Source organism: Paramormyrops kingsleyae, chromosome 25 (assembly GCF_048594095.1).
Source record: "Paramormyrops kingsleyae isolate MSU_618 chromosome 25, PKINGS_0.4, whole genome shotgun sequence".
In the NCBI taxonomy this organism is placed as follows: Eukaryota; Metazoa; Chordata; class Actinopteri; order Osteoglossiformes; family Mormyridae; genus Paramormyrops; species Paramormyrops kingsleyae.
In genome coordinates, this window is record NC_132821.1 from 31712809 (window position 1) to 31737213 (window position 24405).

General features: G+C 41.8%; 1 long non-coding RNA gene across 1 annotated transcript; it reads left to right on the plus strand.

The window, feature by feature from the left end:
• Nucleotides 1-1143: 1143 nt before the first annotated feature.
• LOC111844204 (uncharacterized) lies at nt 1144-24340 on the plus strand. Its single transcript, XR_002838331.1, has 3 exons — nt 1144-1295; nt 11338-11537; nt 24265-24340. It is a non-coding gene; the product is annotated as an uncharacterized lncRNA (long non-coding RNA).
• Nucleotides 24341-24405: the final 65 nt, after the last annotated feature.

Below are 24405 nucleotides of genomic sequence, written 5' to 3' on the forward strand. Positions count from 1 at the left end.
CTATGAAATGTAAACAAATTACTTTAAACTAGGATTTAATTTAAATGACCCTAGAAATAAATCTCTTGTACAACTGCCCCATTGACCTAATTAACTCACAAATCATGCTATCATTCACACATGATCCGCATTCATTGCCTGTTAGCGATTTTCTTGAAGGTGCTAATGCTGCAGACACCCGCAGTGATGGGAAATGTATTGCAAGCAGTGATGACTGAATCTGGTGTCATGGTACAAGCTGTTTGGCTAAATATAAATATGGACACTAAACTGCAAGGCAAGAAAAAGCCAAGCACGTCAATCCAGGGTCCTGCATTTTCCTGGGCGCAGCTCAGGCTTCCGGCTGATGTATCCTAAGCGGTTTACAGAATGATTAAAAATCCCAAGACCCACAGGAAATTGTATATCTCCTTCGCTTTTTGTGGCATAATCTTATGATCATAACCTGAAACAATTAATGCCTTACATCTTGCTGGAGGTTTTTCGTTTATTTTACATATAAAAAAAAATACAGATTAATTGTACTCTATTTTAAAGCACAAAGGATATCGCAGTTCTTTGTAATGCACAAATCACTGCATTATCACGACTTATATTCCATAAATGCATGGTGTGTGTGTGTGTGGTCTGCATGTGTGTCTGGGTATCAACCTGCATTGCAAAAACAAGTGATATGGAAATGCATTACATGGTCGCCTTACAGTATGTCAAACCATGGTATGGGGACTGAATGAATTCAAGCCCCACCGCAACTTAGAGGTTATACTGCAACATCTCAAGTGGCTTAGCTTGACTCTTGATCTCCCCCCGCTACAGTAAAGAAGTATGCTGCATCACTAACACACTCAGATCCCTACGAGAGGCTTCACTCATGCCAGACCCTCACCCTCTGCACTGCCAACTTTCCTTTTCAGCTGGCAAGACGCGTCACATGTAGCTCTGAACCCAAAGGTGATGGCAAATCTCCGGAGCCAGAGGCAAGAGCCCAGAGGAAACACAGAAAACGTCTGAGGACCGAGGCTGCAGATTGGGCAATGGACAGCAGGGGCATGCCATGTCCATACCAATATTGTGGGAGTGCTGCGTGTGTTTAGGGGGGTGGGGGGGTTCAGGTAGTGTCCATTTTAACCGGGGGGGCAGACTGGGACCAGTTGTTCAGTTCTGTTAGCATTTGACCTTAATGTCCGCCAAGTATTACTTACAATAGATTGCCAGCCTTAAGAAGCAAAAGACGATTTGAAAACGGACAAGTTATTTATGCAACACTTTGCAGTGACATTTAACAGTTTTTACAGGTACGTAACTCACTTGTTTCCATAAGTTTGACTATTATTTTCACCAAATGAAGCGACTCGACCAGCCAGTGGACCCGCATTGAGACCTTTGTGTTTCGCCTGTTCCCCGCGCACAAAATTTTAGCCCACATATATAAATGTAAATAATAATAATAATAATAGTACATTTGTTTCCGACCCCGGTAGCATACATATTTAGCTAGGGCACAGGGGGGGCATGCACATTGTCAAGGCCCCTCCTATGTCCCTGTGTTCAGGTCTGATTTGGTTCCAATGCTGAAAGCAAACCTAGTCCCTTGCTTTGGACCCTTAGAGAAATAGTCTAGTCATAGAAACAGCTACTACTAAGCGTGGAGTTCTTCGCGGAATGAAGTAAACTGGCAGAGCAGTGTAGTAACCACAACTTGCTTATATTCATGTGTTCTAGCATTTTTTCTTGGAGGTTTTGTGCATTAATGCGTAGCAGGCCTGTATAATTATGCACTTACTGTAAGTCACTGCCTGCATTGCAATAGACTGGAAAGCCTTCCAGGGTGCCGTTCGTTCTGTGCCCAGTGCTTCCTGGGAAAGACTCCAGACTCATCATGACCTTGTACCAAATACACGGTCAGGGAAGTCTGACGGATGGATGTGTAATGACAGCATATTGCACAGTTAGATGTTTTATAAGTGTTAAGTGCTGCATGCAAATGCTCACTTCGGGTAACATCTGGTGTGCAGTGGGGTTTAATTTATGTTCGATTTCTTTCAGGGTTTTTTTTTTTTGGTAATCATTTTGTTGCAAGTATTTCTCACAGATTTAGATCCACATTTGAAGAATGATGCTGATGTAATTGTGTTCTGGAACCACATTGATTTAAGTGGCTAGTGGTCACATGGTGCACAACAGTAAAATGTGTCCTCTACATTTAAGCCATATGTGACACCGTGACATTACAGGGGGCAGCTAATTCAGCACCCGGGGAGCAGTGCTTGGGGGTGGTACCTTGCTCAGGGTACCTTGCTGGCCGGGGATTTCAACGAGTGACCTCTTAATCACCGGTATGCTTCCCTAATCATTAGGCCACTACTGTCCTACTTATCACACCGTAGTCTTCTAAATTTATGCAAATCATTTATTCTCAGAAAATTATATGGCCTTGAATGCTGCATAGAATAATTTCATTTTTTCCTGTTTCCTGAAACGAATACAGTGCAGGATTTTGCAAACCTGAAATTTGGGTTTTTGACCAAAGTTGCAGTATTTGGATAACTAGTAAGAACAGTAAAGTTTTCATATCTGTTCAGCAGTGTTTCCCAACCCGGTCCTTGGGGACCCCAAGCTGACCACATGGACTGTCTCCGGGTCCCAGAGGACTCGGTTGGCAAACAGTGCTGTGCAGCATTCATCCTTTGTTTATTCCGAGTGTAAATCCCTTCCTTCGCAAAAGCTCTCCTGCTCAGAGGGCTGTTCTTCACGCGTTTGAACATGGCCCTCACTCTACGTCTTTCTGTTCTCGTTGTTAGGTTGCCTCCAGCTAACAGACGCTTGATGTGATTTAGTCTATTCCCATTGTTCCTCAGCTTGGCACTTCAGGGGCAGTACATGTAAGATGTCCCACGGCGTCTGTGACTTCTACTTTAGCCGAGCCACGTTCGGACTTTGCGGTGCACCTGGATGCTAACTGTAGCTTGTCCGTCTGTCACATGACACTACTGCAGTGGCTTGTCCCCTGTCCCATTCTGTCATTCAGAAGATGGCAGCTGCATGATCCATTCATACAGTGACGGGTTCTGCACACAGGTTACATTTGAAATGATGGACAGCATCCACAATGGCCAGTGGCTCTTGATGGGTCCTATAATACTTATGCTGTTGCCAGGAAAGAAAGCAAATGTACTGGACATTCGCCAAGGAAGATTCCCCTCATCTGAGAGAGAACTCTGCTCAGGGGTGCAGTTTAAGACATGCTGCTTTCGTCGTGAAAAGGACAGCGTGCAGTGCTGGCTCAGGAAGTCAAGGTCAGGCCTGTCAGCTGGCAGAACATTAGATCTTGACAAGTCTGACCTCTCCCACTGCTCCCACAGCCCTGTATTTCCATGAAACAAGATCTATCACCCCCCGCCACCCCCACTTACAGACACACAGAGTCCACATACCCATATCTTTATGGGGCTTCTCTATTCACTTCTAAGGGCATAACCATAATCGCAGCAATGACAACCCTAACACCTACCCAGCCCGAAGCTTAACCATAAGTAACGAGACAAAATGCGAGACTTTTGGCATTTTTAGTTTTTTGAATGGAGATTCACCTTGTGGGGACCAAAAAAACAAGTTACAAGTTATCAAATTGTGAAGAAATCTGGCCGGCACAATGTAATAATGACAAAAACACACACACACATCATTATTTCTAGGAGGCAGCGAGTAGGGTGTGGGCTGTGACCAGAAGGTTGCCGGTTTGAGCCTGACCGCCGCAGAACAGCCACGTCTGTGGGAACTCGAGCGAGGCCCTTAACCCCCAGCTCCACGGGTGCCGAGGCAGGTGGCTGCCCGTCGCTGCCAAGCTCGCGCTCACCTACATGTGTGTCATGCAGAGCAAGATGGGATAGGAGAAAAGAGAATTTCCCCACGGGGATCAATGAAGTATCATCGTGTCATTTTTTCATCTCATTATGAAGCGTCTGGTAAAAGATACCATTATGCAACTTCTGTATTTTCCATTAGCTAGCTGGGAACATCAGTGCGGTTCAGGTCCTCTTATCTGGCAGTACTGTAACAAGCAGTCAGTTGTAGCTAGTGGGACAGCTGTAAAAACAAACCACTGCCAGAATTTAATGCCCAAATTTACAGGTTAAAACACGGGGTTGAATAAGTGCACGGGACAGACATAACTAATGTCATGAGTGCTAATATTTCACTTCTTTTCCTTTTTCCGCTGTGGGTTGCCCACTTCATAAGATGTCACATCCTGTTCCCCTCTGGGGTCAATAATCAGCATGCACTATTACACTCCTCACTCCCCCTTCAGTGACTCATTTGTTTTCAGGCCATAAAATATCCATAAAATTAGAGATTCTCCTGGGCAGGTGATGCGTACGGGAAGATATATCTCTCTAGTCACACCCTTAGTTAGCAGTGTTCTTTAGCAAACTCTCTCACATCGTGAAGGAGGTAAACAGTGCTGCCATTAATCAGAAATCGTTGGCTCAGCCAACGAGAGCGCTAAATGTAGGGCACGATGGATGTTGGCTAATACCATCGGCGCAGCTTCAACTTATAAGCTACTGATCTTAAAGAAATTCTGTAAGCTTTAATAAGCTTCTGTAAGCATTTCTGCGCTGAAAAAAATGGAAACACTGCCCACCGCAGCGCAAGTATCCAGTAGTATAAAATGAAATGAGTCACGACTGTGTGCGTAAATTTAAACAGTGTGTGATATACTAACTAATGAAAAAAAATATTACTTGATAAATTTTCTGGTGGCGTTCTTAAAAACTCGGTGGCTCAGTGGCAATCATTGTTGCCTCAAAACACCAGGATTTTTGAATCCCGCGTTAACTCTGTGTTTGTGGATTTTTCATGTTCTTCCCGTGGTCACGTTCTGATTTTGTTACGCAATCCAAAGACAAGCAGCCAAGCTAACCGGTGCCGCTGAATTTCCACTAGCGTACATCTAGGATAGGCTGAATGTCTGAGATCCCTCTCCTGGATCCTGGACTGGAATCTCCTAATGAAGGTAACTCCATTCGCAACACTGCCAAATAAAAAGGAACATCAACAAAAGAAAACAGCAGTAGCGAAGAAATAAAACTTATCGAAAGTTATTCCCAAGACTTTTCCCATGGGCATGGGAAGTCTTGGCAGGAAAGAAAGCTCTACCAGTACTGAAACGGAAAGCCAGTAGCCAAAAAAAAACAACCGCTACTCGAAATGGAGAAGCGGCAAGTTTTACGCGGGGCCTGTAATCAAAAGCAACCTTTGCCGCTTTAGGGGGCAGAAGCGAAGATGAAACCGTAGCCACTCGACACGTGGCATGGCCTTGAAGAAAGCCGGGGAGAAGCCCGGCACCGGCAGGATTAACGCTACAAACGGCGCTCGGTCGCTAATGGCTAGGCGGTGCCAACAGAGGCTTTGTAGTGGGGCTACCAAAGTAGCACGGCTGCTACGCTAACAAAGGCTCTTCCCACACAGTAGGAGCATAAATGCCAAATCAAGAAAGCAAATATATTTACTTTTTGCTTCATTTATCACTCTGTGGAACCTTGGACTTCCTGGTTTTAGACGCCCTGACATGACATTCAAAGATGAGCCTTTCAGGCAAGCCTTGAGCCAAACCATACACAGGATTATTCACGCAACACCGGCGATATGTTTTATGATCTTATAGTGTTTTACAGCTGTGTCACTTAACGACGTGGATACATTCTGAGAAATGCGTTGTCACCCGAATTTGTCATTGTGCAAACATCGTACAGTGTACCTACATAATCCTAAACGGTATACATTACTGAAATGGCCTACAGTAAATCTAAGCTACAGTAAACTTTTCTTTTTATCAGTAGAAAGAATAGACTAACGATAAAAAAGTACAGTTTAGTGAATACATAAACCAGTAACATAGTTGTTTATTATCATTATCAAGTATTATGTACTTTTTATATGACTGGCATTGTAGTAGGTTTCTTTACACCAGTATCACCAGAAGGAGGTTCCCTCACTGGCCACTCATCGGTGTTGTGCTAAGACGGCTACGACCTCACTTATCAACAGGAACCATTATAGTATAGCCTTATGGAACCAACGTCGTGCATGAAGTCCGTCGTCGGCCAAAATGTCGTTATGCAGCTCCTGACTGTATTTTACAGGAACCTCCAAAACGATTACCCTGAAAGAGACAGAAGTTAAAACTCCACTAACTATTTAACTACATCACAAATAATACATTAATGTGCTTCAAAAATATAAGCATATTTTGGAGAGAGCACTCCTAAAGCACTAAATCAATTCCATTCTCTTTTTTTTTAGTATTTCAGTCAGTGGAAATGCTATATGTTAGCATACTCTGTGTTGATTAATATGAATCTAAATGGTATTTTAAATACTTGATTATCCAAGCACAAAGTCGTTAAGCTTGGCAGCTGAGTATTACTCCTCCTCCTCAGCCTTGTTCGACCCCCATCTAACCTCACAAGTACCATCCCATGATTACCCCTCCCTCCAAAAAAACCTTACCGAGAGCTGTTAGACGCAATATTTATTTAATCAAAGTGAATTAAAAGTCGGTTTTCAACTGCGAACCATAAAAGAAAGATGGAGTAATTTCTCTGTAATTATCTTCACCACTCCATAGCATAATAAACAAGCATATTTAGCTGGCTATCTAAAGAATTACAGCTAGAACAAAAACTCGGCCTAATCCCTCTATGCACCTCGATTTATAGTGTCCGATCCAGGGCTTGATAACCTCCCACCTGCGCTACCATTACTCTGTAACACAATGAGACTACACCGGCTCTCTGTCCAGATACGTGCGTGGTCGTCCACATTTACTTCCTTTCCTCTGGCTCCAGCTCATAGCAAGTCAAGGCAGATCGGGGTCAGGATCGCGATGCGGCCTACAGTCAGGCTGCGTAACACCTATTCACTCTGTATCCTCTGGGTCTCTCATCCTCCTTCGCTTCCTGATTGCCAGGAGCTACTGAGACCCTTGTGTCTTTTCCATTACGGGATACAGACTCATTCCTTTCGACCAAATCTTTGCCCCGTAGCTTAAGACACATGTAATACCGAGCTACAGGGTAGAAATGACCCTAAAGCCTTGAATGACATATATCTCGACTGTTCCTTTCAAGCCAAATGAGCAGGATCTGTCCACACGGATAAACACACAGCAGCAAGCTTGGATATATTCACGCACCAAGATTTTACTCTTCTAAATTTTCAAAAGCATAGTGTAACTTTCGGCCAGAACACAATCTAGAATATGTGTTTGGAGTAGCATAGATTTTCTTTTAGCAGTTCCAGTGTTGCTGCCATCTGCCAAGGCATATGTGTTAACTTTAACTCAGACAATTTAAGGAAACTAAGGTGAAACCGGCACCTTTCTGGGGAAAAAACACTAAGTGTGGATATGCATTGCTGCAGATCGTTGTCTGAAAACGAGACTCACACAGTCTGTGAAATACCCAGCATGAGGGACACAGCTACCTCATATTAGCCAAACAGAGAATATTACCAGCATTCGCTGGCTGGCAGTAAGCGGGGAACAGGTGCAGTAAGATCTGAAAAATTAAAAGTCTGTCAGAGCTCTTCATACTTGCCCCTTCACCCAAATTAGTAAAGCTTAACATTACTAGGTACAAAAATGAATGAGTCATATATACACAATGCATGAACAGATACACAAATGCAAAAATAAAGGCAGGTCATATGTTAAAATCTACCCATCACCTGAAAATTAACCAGTTTGTACTAAATATTTATTTGCTATTTATTGCGAGGTCATATTTATTATTTACACAGGCAAATTCAGAAAGAAAGTATTTTGTCATCCCTTTAAATTGTACTGTAAATGTAAATTTACAGACAACACACGCAGCCGATCCTCTCCCTGCTCCCTGGGCCTACCTGAAACTGGCAGAATGAGACTTCACAGAATGACAATTTTAAAGCTGCGAAACTCTTACAATCTGATAACTTTCAGTAATCTAGAGGGGTCTAGAGTATCGCTTGAACATCTGAACCGTTTTTGAGTGAGTTTGAAAACTATATTTACGTCTCTTTTATTAGTTTTTGCTATAAGGTTGAGGCATAAAGGAAGGACTAAAGGAAGGATGATGCCCCACACTGAAATCCACCATCCAAATCCACAGTAAACGAACGAAGTCAATACCAATGAATAAGGATCACGTGGCTGTGAGCAAAGCAAACGGAAGCAACGGACCAATAAACTGAGGGAGTCGCAGGCGTCTGAGCTCCAGCTTTCAGAGGTTAAAAGCAACAGGGAGTTTATTAGTCAGGCAGGTTATGGTGATAGCAGAACAAAAGCAGCAGATAAGAAACCCTATGGAAGATAGGGAGAGCTTTTTTGTGTGACCTTGACACATGGCACAGGTAAGCTAAATGTAGGCTGTCAGTTAGAATTATGTCATGTTGATAAGGGTCTTTTCTCTGTATACAACTGAAAATCTCCAAACACGCCATTTATAATATAGGAAATGAAGGAGCATGCGGAGGATATGCAATGTTTACACCAATTTAAATGCATGTTGTGAGATTTCTGACAGGTAATGAATATCACTCACACATAACTTATCTAGTACTGGGTCACTTTTCAAAAAGCATGGAATATAACATAGGGGGGCAACCTTGACGGGGTGACAGTCTGTCGCATATTTACTCACAATCTATGGGCGAGTGAGAGACACCGATTCACCTAGAGACGCCTTTTTTAGACAGCAGACTGCCTGGCAGAGACCTGCATATATGTGGAGAGAACATGCACACCCTGGATGCGTGAGGTTATTATGCTAAACCTACATACTACATGTATGTACCCAATATTCCGTAAAAATGTAACGTACAAATTAACTATTCAGTCAGCCAATAACGTGCCTAACACTGACTGTGAATATCACGTTGTTCAACTTCCAGTGAGGGTAATCTGGGCAATGAGTGAGCTTCCTCCAACAGATCGTGTCTCTTAATCTCCTCCCCCATCCCGCATCATTCCCAGGATAATCTGGCCAAGGAGTGAGCTTCCACCGTCAGATCACATCTCTTAATCCCCTCCCCCATCCCGCATCATTCCCAGGATAATCTGGCCAATGAGTGAGCTTCCACCGTCAGATCACATCTCTTAATCCCCTCCCCCATCCCGCATCATTCCCAGGATAATCTGGCCAATGAGTGAGCTTCCACCGTCAGATCACATCTCTTAATCCCCTCCCCCATCCCGCATCATTCCCATCTTCTACAGATAACTCTCCACGTCATCAGCGAGTTGACACATTCTGACATCCACGACTCGCATCTCAGCAACAGTAAACAAGGTTCGCTGGATCTGATTCAGTGTATAATAGTTAGATAAAGTTTTAAGACATTAATATCTGCATTTGTGTACTTTTTATGTCTTGTGTGTGATTTTGAAATGGTGCCAACACTCCTTTTACAGACCACTGCTGTATGAAATGGTATGAGATCAGATCCATTTTTCGGGTTTCTGAAATAATAAACTGCATCGATCAGTCTGGCACAGACACTTAATAAAATATGTCCATGTGGATGATACATCAAGAATTTAGAGAACTTTGGTCTCTTATTGTTCTTGATTTTCCTCCAGTGACTCACAGTCCGCTCAACAGCTTGAGCTGGCACATGGAAAGAGTTCAAGCATAGTGAGCTTTCAGATACCTTTGAAATATCGCGTCAGAAAGCCTGGTGGCTCATTTGACATATGTGACTCTTTACAAACGACTGACTTTCTAAGGTCCAGCTCACAGCATCTGGCTGAAACTGGAGTTCAAAGTGGTTATTCAGTGTTATGTTGTTCCATTATAATGCAAAAAGAGAAAGTACTGTGCAAAATTATGTATTGAAGGAGACTGACACTCAGAACATCAAGAGGACAACAGCCAGGTGTTTTGCGCAAAGTACTGAGCTCTGAAGGACGCCAGTCACACACTTTCATGCCTGCCAACGAAATCCCAAACAAATTCATGAGATCTCCCTGGAAAAGGCTTTCAGAAGCTCCTAAAAAAAGCCGGTGAGCGTGGCTTGCACAGCTCTCGGGAAGTTCTTTAATATTACCGGCTGCTAGTGAAGTGCATAAAAACTAGTGACACAAACAGTTCCACTGAACTCCCGAGACTTTTTGTGAAATTCCCATGAGACGCCTCTCAGAAGAACGATGAAACTTGGCAAATGTGCGCCGTTACGACGGCTGAGAGAATTTCTGCATTCTTACCATACAGATGTTATATCCCTTCGTATTTATTCAGTATATTAACACAGTTTCACAAGCTTTAAAGTGTCCCATATGAGATTTGTTTCTTCTTTATTCAATAATTGGCGTAATGGCTTAAATTAGATGACTTTTCCCCAATGGAGGGGGTAGATATAAAGTAAGAAAAGTCACTTATATAATGTACAGGAAGACACTTCAGCCATCCATACACCTCTAGTATGATAGTAGTAGTTTCTGTATAAAATTTAAAAAATGTCCTGAGACACTTTCACCCTTTGTCCCACTCTGCTCCTGAACTGGAGGGACTGAATGCATCTACTCTGCTACTGCAGAAAGTCATGTTTAAGCTTGAATGATAGTCTCAGCCACTTTTTTTTTTTTTTTTTTTAAATCTGTTTTTCTTTTTTGTTTTCTCTGCTGTCCAAAAGTCCAAAAGTGGTGCCTTTGATCCCGGACTCAAGATTTGACATGCCGAGCGTTGGAAAAACCAACAGCCCACAGCTAATATCCCGAGATGTGGTGGTCACACCAATCCCAATCTCGTCTGCAAGCGTTTCATTGGACGATGAATTTTCAGTCTAGACTGGCCCGCATGCGTTTCACTCCTGCAGACTTTGTCATGCTACGCTGTGTGTAGAGCTTATAATACACTTGGGTTTATTTTTTTATAACCGTTACCGACACTGACTCACAAAACCGGTGCTTCACCGAACTGATGTATGAAAGTCCTTGATTCACTAGCTGCCTTTCCTTTCATGGTGGTTCCCGACCAGGACTGTATTATAGTAAAGTAAGCAGCTGGAGGGACGGTCTGTATGTAATAGACCACACAATATCATCTCACATGCTCAAAGACCGCATCTTCCTTTTCGCTTCCCACCTGTCCCCAAGTTATTCATAAAACATCCACAATAATTCAGCAATTAAAAACATGTGATGCCAATGGGGAAAGTTCCAACATTTCAAATTTAACACTATGTTACATACCATGACTTTGAGGAAAATCACACGTACTGCATATGTGTTGTGGGCTTCCCAGATATAACACTGGCAATAGACTATTTTTTTTTTCTTACTAAAATAAATTTCAGGCATATCATGGCTCATTCCACTGGAAACGACCCCAACATTTGGTAAAAGGAGAAGGTAAAATACAGCGAGGGTGACCAGCAGCAAGGTGGATGAACTCAATCATGACGACAATGAGCATGTCATCCCAACGCCTGAAGGCCCATGCAGAAGACAAGATGGTCTGGGGAAACGTTATCTACATGGGAACCAGGAGGCAGAGGTAACGTGGCAGCACTCACAGGGGGTCTCCTTCACCATGACATGCATTCTCAGGATGCATTGGTAATTTAATCCCACCCCGGGCGCACCCCCCAAACCCCCCCCCCCGACGAGGATAAGCAGTTGGAAAATAGATGAAGGGAAGTTTTCATAATGCACATTTCGCTTAGGCATCACTGACATTTATGTTTTTCTAGGGTTTTCTAGATATTCTCGAAGGTCTCTTCTGCTGCGTGAGATTAAGAAAAAAAAACAAATTAAAAAACGAACAACTGAGACACGCAATCATAATATTTTGAGAGGGATCCGTGCTATGATATTTACCAAGATCTTTATATTCTCCTCAAGAGATGCACTGAAGTACAAACAAGACTCACTTTAATTATAGTGCAATGTGAAATAAAAATGTCAATTCCAGTACTTATGATATCAGCAGTTAAGTAGAATTTAATCTGAAAAGATAAATAGCCTGTAGGTGGACTGTACTATCTTGTATTGAATGTATATATGCACATATATCAGTCTGTCATCTTATGTTTCTTTAAAAATAGTAACTAGTTCAACCTCATAGGGTTTTTTTATGTCACAGATCTGTGTGACAACTGTTACTGTGCAGCTACTGGTTTACTTTGAGAGAAACTAGCTAATCCTAGATAACTTAATAGATCAGTTAAAAGTTATACTCTTAGTTTGTTGATTATTGAGGAATGTCTGTCTGTGTTCCACATATACTGAAAGATTGATTCAGTGGTGCACTCATGAAAAAATACCTTATAGTCTGATCGGTGAGAGCAGAAAGGGAAAAAAAAAAAAAAAAGCTCTTGCAATACTCTGAGTAGTTGCTCTGCTGTCAGACATTAATCCAGCATTCAGCTTGTAAACAGTGTGGTGGACTGAGTCAATCTTTGTCCTTGTAGGACTCTTGTGATGTGGCCAGACTCAGGTATTAGAACAACCATCGTGCATTTTGCATTTTAATACTTGAGTTACAGGCAATGAACTTTGCTGAGCATCTTAAAGTCATTACTCCCATATTAAATCCAGTTTAGACAGTAGAAGTAATGAAGACTCACTAGGGATTTGAAGTGTATGTTTGTTATAACCTATATTTGTGTGTTAAACGTTTCTGCTACTGCAAGTTCTGTACGCCGGGAGAGGGAGAGACTGTCGTGACAAACACCTTTCCAAGATGGAAGATGAGGGTGTTTAGTGTTTGCAGGACTTAAGCTTCTAGGAGGAAGGGGGATTCTGAGCTGAAGACAAACTAAACAGGACCTGGATTCAGTCCCAGGACCCTAAATAGGAATATAGGGCCAGATTTACTATCAGATTGTGCCAGCATAAACCGTCCTTTGGCATTAAAATAGTACTTTCAGGATTTACTACAGATGTGCAATGAAAAGTCAGTGGTAGAAAGGCACTGATATGGGTAATTTTGCAACTGGCCATATTGCATATGCATTTGTAGGAGTTCCCTTTCAAAGTGCAAAATTTGGGGGAGGAGAGTATTTAAATTAATCATGATACGGTTTGCGGTAGGCAATTTACTGCAAATTGTGGCATTATTTAACGCTGAAATAAAACGTCTTATTTTGAGCTGCTCCTCGTAGATCTGGTTGGTCAGTATTTACATGACTGCATCTGTGGCAATAAATTTGTGCATTTTTAGTTGATCACCCGCATAACTGGCCACTCCCGTTGGCACATTTTTGTTTTTTTAAATTGCACCTTCACGCTAATTTGTCCTGCTCAGTATATCTGGCCCATTGTGACCTAAGGGACAGACTGACCAAGCTGAGGGTCAGAACAGCTAACCAAGCTTTTGCAGTCCAATTAAGAGCTGGCGTCCGAAGAAGGCCGAGCAGGAGCTCCACCGATTGGCTGTTTATGCAGTCGCCACATCTCGTTAACTGGCAGCTCTTCACGGCATCGTCCCGTTTGTGCTCCCCAGGAACCCCCAGCTCTGCAAGCTCCAGCATTTCTTCACTGTTGCTTCTAATTGCCCTAACATTTTTATTTCCATGTCATATCTTTTCCAAGTACATAGAAAAACCAATGCATTTGTTGCTTTCAAACGTGCTATTTCTTTAATGATTTAGGTCCTTTTTAAAAAATTTTTTAAAAAAATGTTATAATCCTCTCTTTACAATCTTTTTCATATTAAACTTTAAAGCCTTCTGTAACACAAAACCATTTCACCCGAGTATATTTTTGATGCACCTTATTAAATACCCTTGAAAATCATTTTTTTGTTGCTGTAAAGTTGGGGTTTAAAATGTTAAAATGACTAATATGTTTGAGAATAGTGATTAGTAAGCATTATCTTGAATGGACGCCCACGTCCAGAGCGAGGTTATATCCTCATTCGAGAAGCACCTCATTTGAGTCATTCATATTTGTCGACATTAAAATCCCGCTAATCGTTCCAGCTCCTCCACCCACTCGCCTGCATCTCCGTGCACCCTGTCACCCGCCCGCTGTTCTCCTCCCCAGCTCCCTGCGAGCTCCGTCGAGTGACGTAACCGGCTTGCAGAGGAGTTTTGTTCACCCGATTCCACCCTTGGCCCTAGGCGGCCCTGCTGATCGACAGGAAGGCGAGGGGGTGCCTCGGCTGACTGTCCAAATGGAACGCAAGCCAATTTACATTCCTCGGGCCCCCGCGTCGTACAGGGGTAGCACGCAGAGCGTGGATCCCCGCTACAGGACGACCCTCTTTGTTTTTACTGGGGGCCACTGGGGAGGCGAAGAAAATAGCTTTAATACCAGTAGGTAGGGACTTAATTCCATGCTGAAATGTATTATTCCATTTCGCCGGTCCTTGAAATTCCACAAGAATCGCACACTGCCTTGGCACACCTTGAAAAGCCTATCAAATCACCACAGACTGCTTTCCATGTTGTTACAGGGTTAACGTGTGATGCAGAGTCTCTCAAGATCTGTCCTTGATTTTAAACAGCTCCATTGGAATATTTTGTATTCATCACGGCTTACAACCTGTTGCAATACATTTTCACGGTCATTTCACATTTCACGTCAAATTGCAAAGGAATATTCTGGCGTCTCTCCCATAAAATAAATAAGGAAAGAAGAGAGATGGGAATTTATGTTTTGTTTTTTGTACTTTTCGTGTAATGCGATGTGATGGCAAACATACTTGCAAAGCATCTCGTTGTTTATGAAGTCTGATTTGACCATAAAAAATTGCCATGAAATGACTAGGTGAGGAAAAAGTGCGACGTATCCACCGGGCCATACTGGGAGATTGTGTGGATTCAGGCGCAGCCTGAACTCAAAACGAATTCAGAGTTACTACCTGCTGATTTGGTTTTATCGAGAGGTGAGTTTGAGGCATGTTTTCATCAAATTCAGACCTGAAATCTGGTACATTTCAGCACTAAACATATATAGATAATAGCTGTTATTACAGTACATTCACAGTATGGATCGCAAAGAAAAAAATGATTATCATCATCCATCCAACACACATAATGTTAAGTAGGCAGGTGAAAGAGCTGGCAAACTCGAAACCTTTCTGCCTAAATTGGACATGTTAATTAAACTGGCCTTTTAAAATCCTGCTGAATGGCAGGTTTGAGATGCCGGCTCGCTCTTGCTGTCTTAGCCCCACATCCAGTGCAATTATCTCAGGAAACAGGGAGCAAAGCAGGTGGACAACCGATGCGGGGGGGTGGACATGGAGGAACGACACACAAACAGAACATGCGGACTCCAGTCCAGCTAACAGGGAACATCCGCTAAACTTTAACCTAAGCAATGTTACGTAAAGGTCTTCTTGAAGCTGGCCGGCGACTTTCTTGCTGTAACGTTAATGGAATGTAATTTCTACGTTTTACAGTTTAACAAAGGTTCTGTCAATGTTAGCACGATAACATTATTATCGGAAGGAGATATGCACGTACTGTAAGCATGACACTCAGCCTTGAATCTGTGACTTTAGAGGCGCAAAGCAAAGGCTATAGCCAGTGGTCTATAGCCAGTGGTCTATAGCCAGTGCTCTATAGCCAGTGCTCTAGCAAGGGCTTTAATCGCTTCTTATTGTCATTCTTACTTCTAGGAGTTGTAGCAGTGGGATCATATTCTGGGAACATTTCCATACTGCGATTGTAACATTTTATAAACATTCCTAAAATGAAAAATTGTTAGCTGGGGAATACACAAATTGGGGCTGACATCTAATCCCCAGCCTTGGAATTACCATGCTAAAGTAAATGTTCATATATTTTTAACGGGGCAATGTCTTATCTTTCTAATTGGGGAATGTATTTCTGTTTGACTTAAGAATCCTCAGAGAAGATGCTTTTGCCGGAAAAAGAAAAAACACATTGACCGTAACATCATCATAGAGCTTTGAAATGATTCACATTTACGCTAAAGCTTTTACGCCTTCCAGTGCCGCTATGATACACTGTGTAACCAGATTTGACAAAAATGGCTTTCCTATGATATATAACTGCATATAAATATACAATATAATGAGATAAATACATCCGAAAAATGTCACTTACCACTAGGGCACATATAAGGACATGTTAAGGTGTTACATTTCCATTGAAGTCAAAGTTAATTAGCTGACTAAGATATAGACTGCCTATATAATCCTCTTTCTGGTTAAAATTCAGAACACCAGGTAGTTAAAGCTGTAATTTATCCCCTTGTGCATATCTACATAAAACATTTCCTCTAAAGTTCGAGGTAAAAAACCCCCAGGGGCAACAAAGCCATCCTAGAATCATATCATTAGTCACTGAATTATTCCTCTGTGCGGCAGATGGAATCACAGAGGCCTTATCGCCATGGCACAACACACATAATGTTAAGTAGGCAGGTGAAAGAGCTGGCAAACTCAAAACCTCTCTGCCTAAATTGGACATGTTAATTAAACTGGCATTTTTAAATCCTGCTGAATGACAGGTTTGAGATGCCGGCTCGCTCTCACACTAGTATGGGCACAGACACGGACCATTTTACAGTCCATTGCTCAGGAAGACATATTCAGTCAAAATCTACGACCATAAAAAAATCCATTCGTTCATTCATGTCCCATAACCTCTCATCCAGTACGGCTTTGTAATAGCAAAAGAAAAATAAATATGAAAAAAACAGTCATTTAACTTCAATAAACAGTCATGAGGGAGATATTGAGATTTTCTGCGAGCCAATACAGTTAACACGTTTTCCGTTCCACTCTTTTCGTTAATTGGCAAACTAATCTGATCTTTGAAGAAGAGCCTTAAAATAGAGTTCAAATGAGGCATGCGGTATTTATCGATATACAAATGCAAAATGTGCTGCACAGATTAGCTTAAGCTTTTGAAATTTTGCAGTGTTCAGGGAGTAAAAAAAACAGCAGTCCAGTAACAATGTTTGGGTTGGGCTGGGAAGACAGATACTGCAGGCCAGCCAGTGGGGAAATGCAGTGATCCAGGAGGCGTGACACATGGCTCTGTGGACAGGTTGTTTAAATCATGAGAAATGAACCTAATTTTGTCTGAGGAAATCGTACCCATTGTTATGCTGGCACAATAAACAACTTGAAACCTGAGATTGTTTTTGTAAGGCGTACGTTTACTTTTAGACGTAGCTAGATCTTTTTTTTTTTCCTATGTGCAAATCAATATTTTCATTTAATTGCAGTTTTCTACCTGCATGATTCTCCGCCACTCTTATCCTTGCCTTGTCCCTCTGAGCCTTATCAAATTACCCGCTTCTCCCACTGGGAAGAAACTCATAAAGCACTTTATATCAAAGCACAAATCAAACTAGCTGCAAATAGCAGACCCCTGGGACAGTACTTTTGCGATCCCATCCTGCGTAATAATAACTCACAAATTCCTCCCTGCAATTAGTGGAACAGTGACTGTATCTGCAGTCCAACATGTTGCAACGCAAACTACGTACATATTTGCGATTCTGTGTACACGACCTTCAGAAACAGATCAAGGGTAACCACGAACATACCACACTCCTGATGGCTTACTGAAGTCACTGTCATGCAATTTTACTTTTGGTTGTAACAAGTCTGAATATCGCTAGGTCACATTTGAATTCTTTCTTTTTTTTTTTTAAATGCTTTTACACAAAACCCTTGCATATAAGCCTTTGAAACTGATCTACAGGCAACCATTTTCCCAATAAGATCATCACCTTATTTCCAGGATGATATTTCATTTTCATGCCGATTAATTATAACTCATCAGGTGAGAATAAAAATATTTATCTGAATGGATCATAGAAAGAGACTATTTGAAAATGTTGTATAAAGTAAATCTACCCAGAGAGGTATGCTATTTATACTGATATATGCCACTGAAGTCAGTGAATTGTAAATGTTAGAGGAACGTTATCAAACATTAGAAATAATAACTTAATTGTGTTGAGAAGAGTTTACCATAGCAAAATTATTTATAGTTTACAAGTGATTTATAACAACCGAAATATGATCTTTACTTGTTTGTCCAATTGCTTGAATGCCTGTATAATCAATGATGGAAGAATCTTTGGCAAACTAAGGTTCTTATGATACGTCTCTTTCCACGTCGGCATATTTCAGTTTGTGCTTGCTCCCTTTGGGTTGCTTAACGCCCCTGTCAAGCTGGGAAGGTTATTACGCATTCTCCAAAGGTTCTAAAGAACTTCTCAAGGAGATTTGCACTTCTCTTTGTAGGCCATCCTGGAGATGTCGCAGCCTGATCCATCGTATCAGTACATTTGCACTTTCCATTTCACCCCCTCCTTTGACATCGTAATACGTAGGCACTGCCTAAATTAAGTTGTCTCTTCAAACTAACCGGCTGGCCAAAGAGGACACTGGCAAGAAATGCCATTTAACTACCGGTAACAAAGAGGTACAAGGATTCACCAAGAGGAATTGGGAGAAAATTGCATTAAGTCAATGTACAGTTATTTGCAAACCCACAGCCACATTTGCTACCAAATATGTTTCGCTGAGTTACAGAACATGCATTCTTCCATTTCCTGGAAATGTTATAGGCTGAAGTGCTAACCACTGAGCTACAATGTTCCCACGCCAAGCCAAGATATAAGGTCGTATTTTTACCGGAGGTCGTATTCCTTGAAAAATCACTCAGATGGCATTGAGAAATGTGCACAAAACATGAAAATGTGTTGTGTACAATAACAATCAGTTACACATTCTCTTTATCTGTCATGGAATACAGGGACGCTTTTGTTGCTACTAAGATGATGCATCACCCTGATGTTCAGCCAGTGAGGAAACACAATATTCCCTGACAAATTGGATTATGCTCACTATTAAAGTATCTGAAAGGCGAAAGACCAGACATGGAGAACATAAAAACAGCTGTAGCTGTGTCTGTCCAATAATGTGAAGAAAATGCCTCAGGGAGAAGTTATTGAAGGACATCACTATTTTCATCAACATAGAATTCAGGCATCCATCTGTCGTTTGGTATAAAAAATACAAAATCTGCTCCTAGTTAGATTTAGCATGAAAGGCCAAATAATTCAAATATGTCAATAAAACATAGATGTTTATCCATCCATCCATCCATCTTCTATCTACATATCCTGGCATGATTATGGGGGGCAGCACAGGGCACAGGAGTTACAATCTGAAGAGTGTGTAATATGCATAGATGTTACGGCATAGAAATTATTTTATGTTAATTAAATGGTTATATTATGTTAATTATGTTGATTACTGTTATGGTGACATCGTTCAGATATATGGTTAGGATGCCAGTTGATGGCCACATGTACCATTAAAAGAAGAGAAGTACTATTTAAAGTTAGTTTTAAACAGCAGAAGATAGAGACTTCAGTACTGTACAGTAGTTTAAAGGGATGGGCTCTGAGTGCTGTCTTAAAGGCGAGGAGGGATTTGGCAGTTATGGAGCAGACTTTGATTTACAGTCCTTCAGACGTGGGACAGTCAGGCATGTCAGTTCTGGAGAGCGAAGTGGCCTTGTTACGGCGTCCGGGCTGATGAGGTCTCACAGGCGGGAGAGAGCACTTCCCCTGGCAGCCACGTGTTAAATTTAATCCGAGCTCAAAACCGGTCACCAGTGAAAAGGAAGAAAAAGGGATGAAATGTGAGCTTTCGAGGAGTTTAAAGGAAAACAATAGGCGTGTGTCCGTGTCTGGGACACACAGCAGTCCCAACAGTCGGAATTGCATAACCCCGTAAGGAAAATTGATTATGTGACATTGGAAACACAGGGCCGAAGGGGTGTTTTCTGTACGCCATCCCAAATCCCGGCTCATACCGAATGCAGCTCAAGGATCCACATTAGCGGCCCACAGCCTTCTGCCTCTGCTTGCTGGTCCGCTCCCGCCGGCAGAGTCCTTCCCGCTGCCTGTTCCTGCTGTTCAGCCCGGCTCCCCCGCCGGGCCACTCGCTCTGCTGTCACTCGCTCCGGCGGCGGCGTCTGCCGGCACCGGTTATCTAGCAAAAGCCCCTCCCGGGTCCGACACGGAGACCTCGCTCCCTCTTTGCCCTCCTCTGCTGGACTTTCCGCTTCCCGTTTCTGCCCGTTCCGACGTGGTCCTGCCCGACGTGTCGCTGGAGTCCCAGCAGTTCCTACCCGGGTGTCTTTGTACATTCTGCCCCTTTGACTGGCGCCCCCTTCTGGCTGGGCCGCTACCCCTGGGCTTTCCCCCCGAACCCTATGCTTCTTTAATAGGAACAGCTGTCGCTGCGTCCAAAGCTGCACAGTTCAGCTCTTCAGCAAATCAAATCCTCACTCCCTGCACATCCATCCGTACCAGTTTGCATATACCCACCCTAACTGCTGTGCCCCAATCTGTTCCTGCTCCCTCGATAGTGCATTATCTTGTAGTAAGTTATTTTACCTAAAGTTCATTCAGTCGGGCTTTAACAGCGATCTCTTTGACCACGGAGATTCTCGCCACGCGTAGAAGCTTCTTGTCATACTTTAGGCGGATCACAGTCGGTCCAGGTTGCACCCCAGGTGATACAAGCCAGACAAAATAATGCTACATTGAGCAGCATCTGTAACGAAAGGCACCAGGTTCAAAGGCTTGTAGCGGTTGAAATGAATTTTGCATGTGACAACAAACTTATTGCTTCTTGAACACGCTCAGCATTTCGAGCGATATACTGTGTGCAACGCACTGAACAGATTGTAAAAAGAATAATTCAGAAAGCCTTAACTCAGTGGATGCTATGGTTAAAGACCATTATGTTGTGATAATAAATGTATTTCTGAAATATTATGATGCCACGTTTACCAGCTAGCTTTATTCGAAATGCGGAAATATGAAACTGCATGCTTGAATATTTTGAGGAAGACTGTGAAAAAGGACATGAAAATCATGATGGGTAACTGTTGGAGCTTTTAATCCAGAACATTCCAGCTCTGGTGGGGGGGGGGTTATGTATTTGCGTATTCGTTCGCATGCATGCTGTTAGTGTTAATTGATGTTCTCGGGGCATTACAAGCACCCTGTGCAGGATGCAACTGACCTTAGGGTCCGCACTACCTGGGACTGATCCAGGGTCAGCAGATCCCTGCTCGAGTGATTGGTACAGTATATGAATATGAATGAATGGGACACTATTAAAGAATGCCCGCTTGCTAATTTGTTTGTTGTTGTTATATAGCTCACATTTTTAAATCCTAATCTTCTTAAACTAAGATAATAATAATATATATTATTATTATTATTATTATTATTTTACAGTGATGTCTATGGGAAAGTTCAGTAAACTCTTGTATCCAGCCTGCTGCTTAACACCCTCCTATATTTTGCACTTTCACTATTGCAGAATGTCTCCACTTTCCACGCACTGTTATTATGGGGCACCGGGTTCCTGGGGGAACGCTACTTCCTGACACTGTATATTTGCATATGGAATACAGAATATCTTTATTTCTAATGTACACATACCATGAAAATGTTTGCTTCCCACTAAATCTATAAAAGATAAATGCAATTAAATTTTAAAAAAGGAAAATAATATTTGAAATACAGTTACACAGTAATAAATAATGTCCACTTGGCTTGCTTTATTGGCACGCTTCTTTTGAACTTATTTTTATTCATAACATTTTTGTGTGCAGTTTTGTTGAGTGTACTCATTTGGTAAATAGCTAAGACGGCTAAATATTAAAATGGTTAAGAAAAGCATATCGTAAAGATGGACAACTCATCTTCAACACGGCATACACACAATGTGGCATTAACATGCGATTGTCAATTAGCCATCTGATGGGTTTGGCGGGGAAGGGTGTAGTGTGAGCAGAGATGTAACAGTACATTTACTTTTAATTTGACACCTGCTGGGCGCTTCTGAGCCGCCTGACGAAGCCGATGGCTGAGCCGCTGAGAGATGTGTGCTTTTCAGCTTCAGCGGGCAGAAAACAGAAGCTGGGATGACAGTAGAAGATGTATGGCGCCGCGCATCGACTGTCAGTCTCCCCTCACGCTGAAAACGACGCAGAGAGACCGCGCGGCGGTTCCGAAAGCGTAAACTTTGTGACGGGCAGGTGGATTGGCACCTGGAGAAAGTCAAAGCTCTGCCTCACTTAGAAGCCATGCCTCCTTAAAGCTGGAGTCACGACACGCTTGTATCAATTGTTTTCATTTTTCAAAGTTCCATAACTGCATTATACTATGAAATATTCTTCTTATTTTTTGTGGGTATCCTCCAGGCACTCTGGTTTCCAGTCTAAATACATGCATTTGGGTGAGCTGGCATCTGTAAATTGCCCATGTGTGTATGTGTGTCCACTGTGACGGACTGCTGTCACTAAATTGCCCGTGTGTGTATGTGTCCACTGTGACAGAATGGCGTCACTAAATCGCCCATGTGTGTCACTAAATTGTCCAGATCTTTGAGCGTGCAGTTACAAACCAATCCCCCTGATTTTTTTTACAACCTTTAGTTATCAATAGTAAAGTCAGCCAATATAAATTTATCAGAAGTTAAAATATAGTAAAAAGTGAGCAAACAAGACTATCAATGTCACATTAGTCAGTTTTTTTTTCTTCTGAAAAGTTAGCTTTTTATTAATACATTTACATTGCACTACTCCTTTTTACGGCTTCATATTTTATTTAGAGTTTATTCTTAAAATAGGAATGCGTGGGGAAGCCGAAGGCTGTGGTTAGCCTAGCTATCCACGATTATAGTGTGCATGCATTGTTCAGTAAACACACCAATATATTAAGTTCTTCACAGCTTTGTTTTGGTCATGAATTACTATTGTCATTTGCTGGTAGTCAAGTTAGATTAATAAAGTCATTTACTTTAGGTGCGCCTGAAAGGAGTTACGTAAGTCGATAATGAAAGCTGAACAATCACACTTCCTGCTCCGGAGGAGAACATGCCCCAGCGTGTCTCAAACACATTTTCATTTGAAGCATTTTCCTGCAGCCTGATTCTTTACTTATTATTATTAAACCCCTTTGCTCTACCCAATTAAATGTGTGCTAATGCATTCACAGTTATTGCATTACAAATAACGGCGCGGAAGTTTTTTTTCTTTTAAAGCAGGAAGAAAAACATGCGTCTGTTGCTATTCCATCTGTCGTAAAGAGAAGCAAAGTCAAGCAAGGATGCCAGTTCAGAACATGTCTGGAAGTTTCGGAACTTTCGAGCGATCAAAAAAGACACAGGAAAAAAAAAAGAGGAGTGTGATTGCTGGCAGAGTTCCAAAGAGAGCCATGAAAAGGAGTCCAGACTCAGGCTCCGGAACTTTCTAAACCAAATGGGAAAACGGCACCAGCTGCCCTGTGCGTGGTTAATATTGATAGAGGGCAGGGGTATCACCAGTACAGTAAGTCGGACTTTTCACATTATCATGAAACATCCCGTGTCACACACTTGTTGTCATTTTAAAGTTTCGTATAGCTAGCAGGAAGGTCTCACGTTCAGTCAGTATGAGATCAAACTTCATTCATTGCTTTTTAAATTTCCTAGGAGGTCTTGATCACAATTGGCTCAATGAAATAGCAGCCAAACAAAGGCCACTACACATGGATCAGGGAATGTCCTTCAGATATTTAAAAAGAGTCCTGCAAACATATAAGCATGCATGATTTTTTTCCATTTGATAACATTTTATGTCTTTAATTGACAGGCTTTTCTTTAAAGCAATTATTCCTTTTGTTCCCAATATGAATTATAGTCAGTTTAAAGTGGTTCTCACGAGATATAATTTTCCCAGTCTTCTCATTCTTAACATGATTTCACTACCAAATGAAAAGAAGGGAAGAAATCCTCTTAGATATAATGATACTTAAATACAGCAGCCATTCAGATAACTTTGAAGCTACAATGAATAACCATGTTTATCCAATGGGTCTACTTTTATATTAACAATTAGCAGTAGCAGCAAAATCCCTGAGAAACTGACGATTTTACACTCATGTCTTGCAGTTTTTAAACATAATTTTCATGGAGACATGTAAAATATTATGCTAATTACCTCCTTACTTATTTACAGCAGTGAGCTCTGACAATTTTTCAGGGGGTAACACAGCTTCTGAGTATGTGATGAGTAAGAAGTAACACAGCTTCTGAGTATGTGATGAGTAAGAATGGACTCCAAACCCTTCAATGCAGAAACATACACCCCACACTCTGCAAAAATGTAGCTTTTCTTTCCAGACAATCTATACATCATGACCGCTAATCTAATGATGTTCTAAAAGCTGTGAATATATTCTGAAACTGTGACTTTTTTTCTGTGACTTGGAAGGAAAGAGGAAGTTGACAAGCAAAGTGAAGACATGTGACTGACTAACGACGCTGCAGTTCCACCGGCTGCAAAGAGCAAATAAAATATTCAGAAATAAGTTTCAGAAGATATTTCATATATCATGCTGTCCTGTGAACTGCA